We start from the raw sequence: 9807 nt of genomic DNA on the forward strand, positions 1-9807 counted from the left end.
AACAATACCTGTCCATTTGTGAAACACACACAGAACAGATTCTACAAAATCCAAGCTGACCTCAGTGGCTTGAATTAGTTCGGGAAGAGAGGGAGGGAAACCAACTAAACATGTTAACCAACTGACCACCAAGAATGTGTGAATCAACAAAAGTCAAGCTCACCAGATTTCATTTATAAAGATAATGCATCTTAGATGCCTGCTGAAGAGCAAGATAACCCAAAATTCTTGGCATTACAACTAACGATGATATATTGGTTCTGGAAAAATAGATCCTGTCCCCCTCCGTCATCTACTTGAGGATTGCAGCTAAGTCCAGAAGAACCGGGGAAGGCTGAAGGGTATGGCTGGTGATGCCAACTGCCCTGCTAATCAAAAAGTGCCAGTGCTACTTTCTATAGCCCACTGCAACACTAGAAGGAAGGCACTTTCTTGAGAGATCCTCAAACCTGGGGCTGGCCCTGAGTCGCAGCCTGGCCTGGAAGCATTTCTACTTTTCCCAATTAATTCAAATTCAGTGGATTTGCTAAGCTGGAATAAGAGTTAGGGTTATGAATGAGCAACACCCAATTGTGCCAAACTGCGTAGAGAGTCCTGCAGGACTGTTGGAGCAATATATTAGTTCAATGAATAAATAAAATCCATCTCAAAGCTCCCTCCAGCTCCACTCCATATCAAATTGCAGGCTTCATTTTTTCTTTTGGCATGAAATCCCATGTGTATGTTCATGCATACTTTCCCAAATGCATGCATTAATTGCATGCATCTTTGAAACATACTAATTTTGCTGCCATTGATACTTGGCATATTTTAAAATGTAGATTTTAATGCACCTTTTAAAAATGTACACCTGATGTCCAATGCATTCCTTGGAGTCCCCAGACCACGTTGCAGACTAAGAAATGCAGATTGCAATATCATAAATACCCCAACAATAATAAAGCTACATAACCCACATCTGAAATTAAAACAATTAAAATGTATTAAACATTAAAATATTGGGTAAATAAAAAGGTCTTGACCTGACGCCCAAAAGAATATAATGTTGGCACCAGGCAGACCTCTCTAGGGAGTGCATTCTGTAGCCGGGGTGCCACCACAGAAAAGGCCCTGCTCTGGGTATTCTGTCTCCTAACCTCCTTCAAGGAGGGTTCCTGGAGCAGGGCCTCTGCTGCAGATCTCAAGGGGTGGGAGGGCATGTAGGGAAAAAGACGTTCCTTTAGGTATCCCACATAGGTTGAGTTCCTTGCACCATCTCTTCAGCACTCCTCCCATCATTATGCCTACTAGCATCCCCGCAAAGCCACCAGCCACTGAGCCATCAGGCTGCCAAGCATGCGCACTTGGTTCCCAGTTTGTGGAGTGCTGAGCCAAGCAGTTCATTTTGCAGCTCCTCTCCCATCTTAGTCGCACACTCCTTTGCTACTGGCAGGATTGCTTCCTTTAGGTAATGTGCTGTTATTTTCCAGCAGGCGAGGCGATTCGTAGTGCAAAAGTCAACAGGAAAGTAGGGAAACAGAGAACAGAGATCAGGAAGCGAACTGCATGGGGGAGGAGGAAAAAGGAAACGAAGAATTGTTCCATGTACTCTGTTTCAGTTCAAGGCTCCAAAAGACAGCTCTGTTTCACTGCTCTCTTTCTCTCTCCTTACTTTCCTGCTCTTCCAGAAAACCCCTTTCCTGCATTTTTAGCCTTTCTGAGAAATGTATTTATTTCTTCTGCTCTCTTACATTCCCCTCCTCCCCTCTGACTATTGAATTTTGTGCATTCTTCTAGCCTCCCATCAAAATCTAAAAAAGGGGGAGCTACTTATAAAACATAATAGCATCAACCTCTTCCCCAAAGGCATAGCTCACTGAACTAGCCCCTCTGCCTTCTACAACTTTTTCCAGTAAATTGCTGCCTCACGTATATGATCTGCCCCCACTGCCAAGTTCCTCCCCTTTTCCATCTCAAAGCACACAGCAGCTCATGACTTAGAGTGATGGACTTCTTTTCTCCTGGCTAAACCATTCATCATTCTGCTCGGCACAGAAATATCCATAAACATCTTCTGCCATCCTAGCCTTGCTGGCTATGTGCTACCGACTCTACCAGGTGGCGTGCCTACAGAAGCCAGTTGCTGAGGAACTTGGGCAGGTGGAGCTCTTGCACCCCTCCAGGCTGAAGGATCCCATGGGCAGCTGGTTTGCCACCATGTGGATTGAGTACTGGACAAGGATGGGAATTTGATCTCATCCAGCAGGGCTCTCCTTGTGTTCTTTTCCTTGCAATGTCTCTAATGAGCAATGAGAACTCATAATAGTGGTGTTTTGGGTCCCGTGCAGACAGGTTTCAATCAACCACATATACATATCGCTCTTTAAATAAAGCATTTTGCCATTAGGCTGGATACAAAAATTGTTCCAAATTAATTCTGGTGTTCAGCTACTCAAGCTGCATTTTCAGAAATGTGCAGAAATGGAATGGGGGTGAAAGTTTCACCAGATTTATCCAGGCTGAGAAGAAATTCTCCAGCAGTTTCTTGCATCACCTTTACAAGGGATAGTGACTCAGATTCTTAAAGTATTTTGTTTTCTTTTCTCAGGCACTGCAAGTGGAAGCAGTGAAAAGAGTAATTCAGGCCACCCCAGAAGACTTTCCACAGCATCCTGGAGATACTGCAGGGAGAAAGGGGGCTACCCCTAAGTAATGGTAACAGGTTTTCAGAGAAAATTCTGCAAAGCTGCCTTCTTTTTTTAGGGATGTAGAAATGTAAAAAGAGAAAGAGAAGAGAAGAGAAGAGAAGAGAAGAGAAGAGAAGAGAAGAGGGAAGGAAAGAAATGAGGGGAGATGAGATGAGGCGAGGAGAAACAAAACGAAAATAAATGAGGGAGGGAAGTAAGGAAGGAAGGAAGGAAAGAAGGAAGGAAGGAAAGAAGAAGAAAAGAATTGCATCCCTGTTTTCTGGAAAAAGAAGGTGTTCCAGAGGAAACCATGATGTTAAAATAAAATGTGAAAGAAGTTGCAAAATATGAACAAGTGACAAGTAGCCTGCTCTATCTCAGGGCAGTTGTAATTACAAAAGAAAGTCAGGGAATACTTCTAGAAGTGTTTGGACTCAGCTGCACGTGGCAAGCCCCACACACTCAATCTTTATGCTTAATCATCATCTCCAAGACAGGTCAAGTCTATTCTATTTAGAATATTAGAACTGCCAAGAGAGAAGAGGAAGGGGTGAGAGAGACATTCATGCAGCTCATCATTTCATACGAAATCATCTAATTTCACACTTCTGGATCAATACACAACCCTAAGCTCAGTTATTCTTCCTAGGTGCACTTCTCCAAATTCTGCAGCTGAGTTCCCCAGTCAAAAATGCATACAAAAGCTGTCATAGAGGAAATACTGCTCAGAGTGCAGTAGGTGAGAAAAGTGAATCATACGTGTGATCGATTTGCAAATGTGTTCCAGGTGATCGATGCAACCCTTAGACACCTTCTCCCGTCAAGCAAGTCTCTGTGTGACCAAGCATTGGCTCCCAAAACCTAACCTCTCATCGGGATGGTGGCCAGTGGCAAGTGGTGTCCCCCTGGCTCTGTCCTGGGGCTGATCCTGTTTTATCTTTTCATTAACAACATGGAAGAAGGGGTGAACAGTCTGCTGATCAAATTCGCAGACGACACTAAAACTGGAGCAGTGACCACAACTGAGGAGCAGGTACTCCAGATCCAAAAGGATCTGGACAGACTATGGAAGTGGGTGGGAGACAACAGGATGGCGTTCAATGTGGATAAGTGCAAGGTCTTGCACTTGGGGCATAGGAATAGGTGTCATAAGTACAGGTTAGGTGGCAAGTGGCTGGAGAGCAGCACTTGTGAAAGGGACCTCGGGGTGCTGGTTGACTGCAGGCTAAACATGAGTCAGCAGTGTGATGCGGTGGTCAAGAGGGCGAACGCCACCCTTGGTTGCATAGCCAGAAGTGTAGCTTCTAGATCAAGAGAGGTATTACTACCACTCTACACGACTCTGGTGTGCCCAGTTTTGGGCCCCTCATCACAGGAAGGATATAGCCAGGTTAGAGTCAGTGCAGTGTAGGGCCACAAGGTTGGTGGCAGGTTTGCAGGGGATTGGGTATGAGGTGAGACTGAGGGAACTGGGTCTCTTCAGCCTGGAGAAGAGGAGACTCAGAGGGATCTGTTGGCAACATACAGGTATGTGAGGGGGTGTCACATGGAGGTGGGTAGAGACCTGTTCTCCCCTCCAGAGGAAGGCAGGATGCCCTCCAACGGAGCAAAGCTCAGGGAGCCAAGGTTCCATTTGGATGCCAGGAAGCACTTCCTGCCAGTCAGGACCCCGAGGGTGTGGAATGGGCTTCCCCGGGAGGTGGTTGAGGCCGCATCAGTGCGGGTGTTCAAGGATAGGCTGGACGTCCACATGGTGGGCATGTCGTGAGCAGAGCCGGCTGGTGCCAGAGGTCAGACTAGATGGTCCGGGAGGCCCCTTCTGACTCGTTCTGTTTCTATGTTTCTATGTTTCCAAAGGGTGCCCCTCAACACTGGGGGCAGAATTGGTGGGGGGACTTATTGCAGCCACTGGGCACAATGGAAGCACCTGTGTTGGCAGCCTGGACCCCAGTTTGGATCTTCCACAGTGTCATGGGGTATTGCAGGGGAGAATGGGCCTACAACTAAAAAATGGTGGCACGTTTTCAGAGAAAATTGTGCAAAGCTTGTAAAGGCAGGTGAGGAGGGTGGTTAAAAAGGAGAAATTTACCTTCCTTTGTCCTTCTGCAATGTAGAATCCTTGAACCAATGTGATTCACTTGAGACATTACCCTCGGGTGTAATAAAAGGGAGCATATGCCCTACTAGGTACAAAGTTATTGCATTAACCAAAACAGCTAGCAGCATCTTTCATCCTTCGGATGCGACAAAATTTATACAGGAGGCAGAGAAAAAGGAACCTAATTGCCCATTAGGAAATCTTCCAGCACTGGAAAAACCCAATCATCTAATAGATATCTTCTACCTCTCGCCTCTGCAATTCAATAACCAGGGCTGTCAAAATTTTTCTGCATCTGTTTTGCATTACTTGTTAATCTCATGGAAGAATGGATGCCCTTTGCCAAGCCATTCAGTTGTCAACAAGCCAAAAAGCAAAGGGCAATTCTGTAATTTTTAACTGTGCTTCTGTCCCATTGGCTGGAGGCTGAGGAGAGGACCTGACCTTTATGATGATAAATGGAGAAAAGCCGACATATAGATTAGTCGTAATCTTATTTGGGATGTGTTCATCTAAATGCATATCCTCTTTTGGGCGTCACAGGAATCTTCTTGCTGAACTGAAGGCAGCCCCAACTTGGTACATCTGGTATCTGTCAGAAGAGAAATCCCACTGTCCCCACACTGTACGGGCATTGGTTGTACTGACTGGGAATGATGGGGGCTGTAGTCCAATGCATTTGGTTATTGCCAAGTTGGCGAGTTCTATACTTATATATTTACAATGAAATTAGGACCAAATTATTAAAGGTAGAAGTACTTAAGGGCTCAGATCCTGAAAAACTAATCTACTTCTTGCAGACATGTCCCCAACTGTCAGCAATCAAGTTGCCATCTTCGCCTCGCTCTCATTTAAACTCAGAAAGAAATTAAGTTCTTAGTCGTAGCTTTGACCCTGCTTTGTTGTAACCATTTATTTACAATTTTTATTATTTTATTTTATAATCTTACTATCTCACTGTTTTATTATTACTATTTTATGGCATTTTATGACACTTCTATGTTACGTTACGACCTATGGTTGCAACAATAAACTTATTGATGGATTGATAAGCTTAAGAAGAAGATTTCCTCAAGGACTTATAGATCCTCCTCATACCACAATAAAAAGTTCTGGATGGCTTCCAACACTGCACCCCAAGAGTGTATTTTGCAAGCTAAATGCTCCAATGCCACTTAGGCCTGGAGAAATCTGAGTCTCAGAGCCTTGCATCCAGAGCACGGGACCTTGAGGAAATCTCACTTCTGACTCTCAAACCTTTATGGCAGGGACGGGCAAAGTGGGAACCCGGGGCCCGGTTTTGCCCTGCTTAGACCCCCATGCAGGTTGCATCCACCCCATGGCTGCTGAAAGCAGAGGAGAAGAAAATAAATGGCATCTGGAAGTGCTCTGGAGTGTTAAACAGTCAACATTAGCCTGCAAATAAGCTAATTTTCATTGCTTCTCTGTAGTATTTCTTAATGTCACTTTCCCTGCTAAAATAAAAATTAAGGTTTGAAAGTCCCTCTGAATTTTAGGGGGATGTAGCAGGGACCATTCTGGAGTTATGGGGGCCGCATCATGCCCATGGGTTGCATGTTACCCACAGCTGCCTCACTGAGTATGTAATAAGTATATCAAGCACATTGGGCTTATGGCACCTTCAGGCACTTGCCAGGGGCCCAGCAGAGCCTTTCACATGGAGCCCTACTTACTCTTAGCACACCAGGAACGCAATGTCTCAATTGACTTCCATTTGGTTGGTGGCTGCCATTTTGTTTTTCCCAGAATCCCCTGGATTAAGTCAAACATCTGCTAATTGATAGGAATGAGATCTTATGATACAGCCCTCTCAGTATTTATAATAATAATTTGAAAAAATCAAAACATTTCCCCCCTCCCCTTATCTAAACATGTTTATAATTGTGTCCTTAGGGATTTAATAACATTGACAACCATAAAGAAGGTTGAGTGCCGAAGAATTGAGGTCTTTGAATTGTGGTGCTGGAGGAGACTCCTGCTAGTCCCTTGGCCTGCAAGGAGATCAAACCAGTCAGTCCTAGAGGAGATCAACTCTGACTGCTCTTTAGAAGGCCGGATCCTGAAGATGAAACTCAAATTCTTTGGCCACCTAATGAGAAGGAAGGACTCCCTGGAGAAGAGCCTAATGCTGGGAACAATAGATGGCAAAAGAAGAAGGGGACGGCAGAGAATGAGGTGGCTGGATGGAGTCACGGAAGCAGCCAGCCTGAGCTTAAGTGGACTCCGGGGATGGTGGAGGACAGGAAGGCCTGGAGGAATGTTGTCCATGGGGTAACAATGAGTCAGACACGACTTCACGACTAACAACAACAACATCTATTGACAATTGTTACCCTTGTCCCTCTAGTAAAGGATCAATAGGAAAAAATATATACTTGATTATAAAGAGGCTGCACAAGGAATGAACATTAAATTAAAATAAAAATGAGAGCAGGATGAGATTGACAATGGATTGGTGAAAATATGGCCAAATGCCCAATTGCAATGAATTTAAAACAAAATCATTTAAAAGCCATTCATCCATTATCATTAAGAGCTTACAGAATTTAGAAAATATACAGTTTAGAACATGATAGATGTCAGAGACAGGAGACGTTTTTGGCATTCCATATGTTGACAACAGCAAAATTTGCAACAGTGTCATTTTGTTGCTACTCAATCTATTTTTTCAAGAAAAAAGTGAAAGTAACATATTATAGAGGAGTAAGGAGAAGAACTAATGCGCAAGGGTAGGTTATTACAGATGGCATTTCTTCATCATCTGTTTGAATGATCAAGTTAGAGAGAATTTACCCCTTTGTGTTTGTGTTTCTCCTATTCCAATTTCTTTGTTGTTGAAAAGAGAAGTAGACATGGATTGGGTGAAATGGATGTGGATGTTTGAAGTGGAAGCTGCATGGAACCTGTGGGCCTTGCAGGATCCAGCCCCCCAATGGCATTACCCAGAAAACAAAGGGAAAATTAGCTTCTTTTTCCTTCTTTTTATGGGATGAGGCAAAGCTTTGTTGGATAGCTGGGCTTGGCTTGTATCACAATTTTTTATGGGGTGATATTGGAGAGGCATCCTCAGCTGTCCCAGCTCAGCTTCTCTGAGTAGCGTGGATATAAATGCAGAGAATTATTCAACATCTCACTGACCTTTCCAACATTAGCCATACATAAGGAGAAACTATGATTAACAAAAGGTCTAAAGCCATATTTCTTCTCTTTGTGTTGGGATATTAATTAGGGATGAAGCAAGCAGAGGTTTGGCTGTGTTTCTTGGACAAATATATTCATTGGAATATAAATAAATAAAATTCCTCACTGTGAAACCAAACAAGTCTGCATTTCCCAGAAGTTTTGTAGGTTTTCATTATCCAGCCAAGGTTGCTGCAGGGGGGTGGGTGACTGGGTGGGTCACCATATCCCCGATCTGAGATCAAATTATCTGTTCTTTCCCCCATGTGAAAACCTAGAGGGCCAAGTACATGATCCACACAGGGGTTCTTTATGACTGCTTTGGGTAGGAGTGTCTGGGAAATTTGTTTCAGTTCAGTTTTGACCAGGATTTAATCCATCCTCATGCTCTGGCCTCAGAACCCATCTGTGGTCAATTGAGCCACAATTCTAAGTTTGCACTGCGATTCAGAGGCTCCTCCACCCATGCATAGGGCAGCATGGGAAAGCATTTGAATTGCAGACTTGTGAGAAATGAACACAAATGCATTCCGACTTTCCAAAGGTGCATCAATCTGGAAACAATATGCATGGAAATTCACAAACACAAATGCACACTTTGCAATCTGGCATGGTCACACAAATGGACAAGCAGCAGAATTTAACTGGGAGAACTTCAGTAAGGTTTACTTGTACCCAGAACCCGACTTTTGAGCTTCAGTGATAATTCCCTGCCAGCAGATCAAGTTCTCATACTACAATGGGATTCCAGGGGAGTGGGGCTCAGTACAGAGCAGGTCTCTGGAAGAATAACAAGTTGGCTTTTGGAAAAATGTGAAGGGGATGATTCTCTAAATGGGAGAAGGATGCATGAATTTGAAATATGTGCACAACTGCTGTACACCTGGGAAAGAAACGCTGTATATGCATGGACTTTTATGCAGAAGCGAAAACAAAACAGAGCAAAAACAATGTTCCCAATTTGATATGGATTCAGGTGAATGAATACTCCAGCATGGGATCCAGAGAATTTCTGTGATGTTTAGTTTTCGGGATTCCCACACCCCTGCATGGGTTACTCATGTATTTCTTTGTTCTGCGCATGCATGAATAAAGATCACAAGTCTATTATCTTCATAAATGTTGAGTTGTTGACTACTGTAGACAAAGCCGATGTGATAACAGCCAATCAGAGAAGGGAACATCATGCCATTGTGTGAGGGCTGGAAAGGAACACCATATTACACATACCATATTCCCTTGATGCATTTCAATGGTGTGCATGTACCAAATAAATAAATGAATGAATGAATAGGAATATAATCAGAATGCACAAACATGTGAGAGAAGAGACCTTGTAATGTATGGATTATACTGCAGTCAGTTAGCCTCTCTCTAACTGAAATACATCCCTTTACCCAAATTATGCTTCAGAATATACAATTCTGAATGCATATTTTCTCAAAATGCATGCTTCTAAGTGGATTTTAATATGCTGCAAACCCACTGGAACAGTCGAGAAATGTGAAAATGGGTGGATAGCTGCATGCCAATGGCATATTATTGCAGGAGGTGTGGAGAAAGAGAGTTTATACTGGTATGCAAAGAGACCAAATTCCTCAAGCTTCCGTAGTTTTAATATTCATCCCTGATGCTCCCTTTGTTCTCTTGCTATAATAATCTATAGGGGAATATGCATTGTCGACGTAGTGAGCCATCTTCTTGTTTTTAAAAAGTCATTACTGACTCATTCAGCTTGATTCGTTTTTTGTGCATGTGCGTTTCTCTGCTAACACACAACCTTTCATACGAGCACCTTCTGTAATGATACAGAAGAATATTTGCTGTTAGTGTAACAAATGA

This window comes from Varanus komodoensis, unplaced genomic scaffold (assembly GCF_004798865.1).
Source record: "Varanus komodoensis strain SLA01 unplaced genomic scaffold, ASM479886v1 scaffold26, whole genome shotgun sequence".
Taxonomy (NCBI): domain Eukaryota; kingdom Metazoa; phylum Chordata; class Lepidosauria; order Squamata; family Varanidae; genus Varanus; species Varanus komodoensis.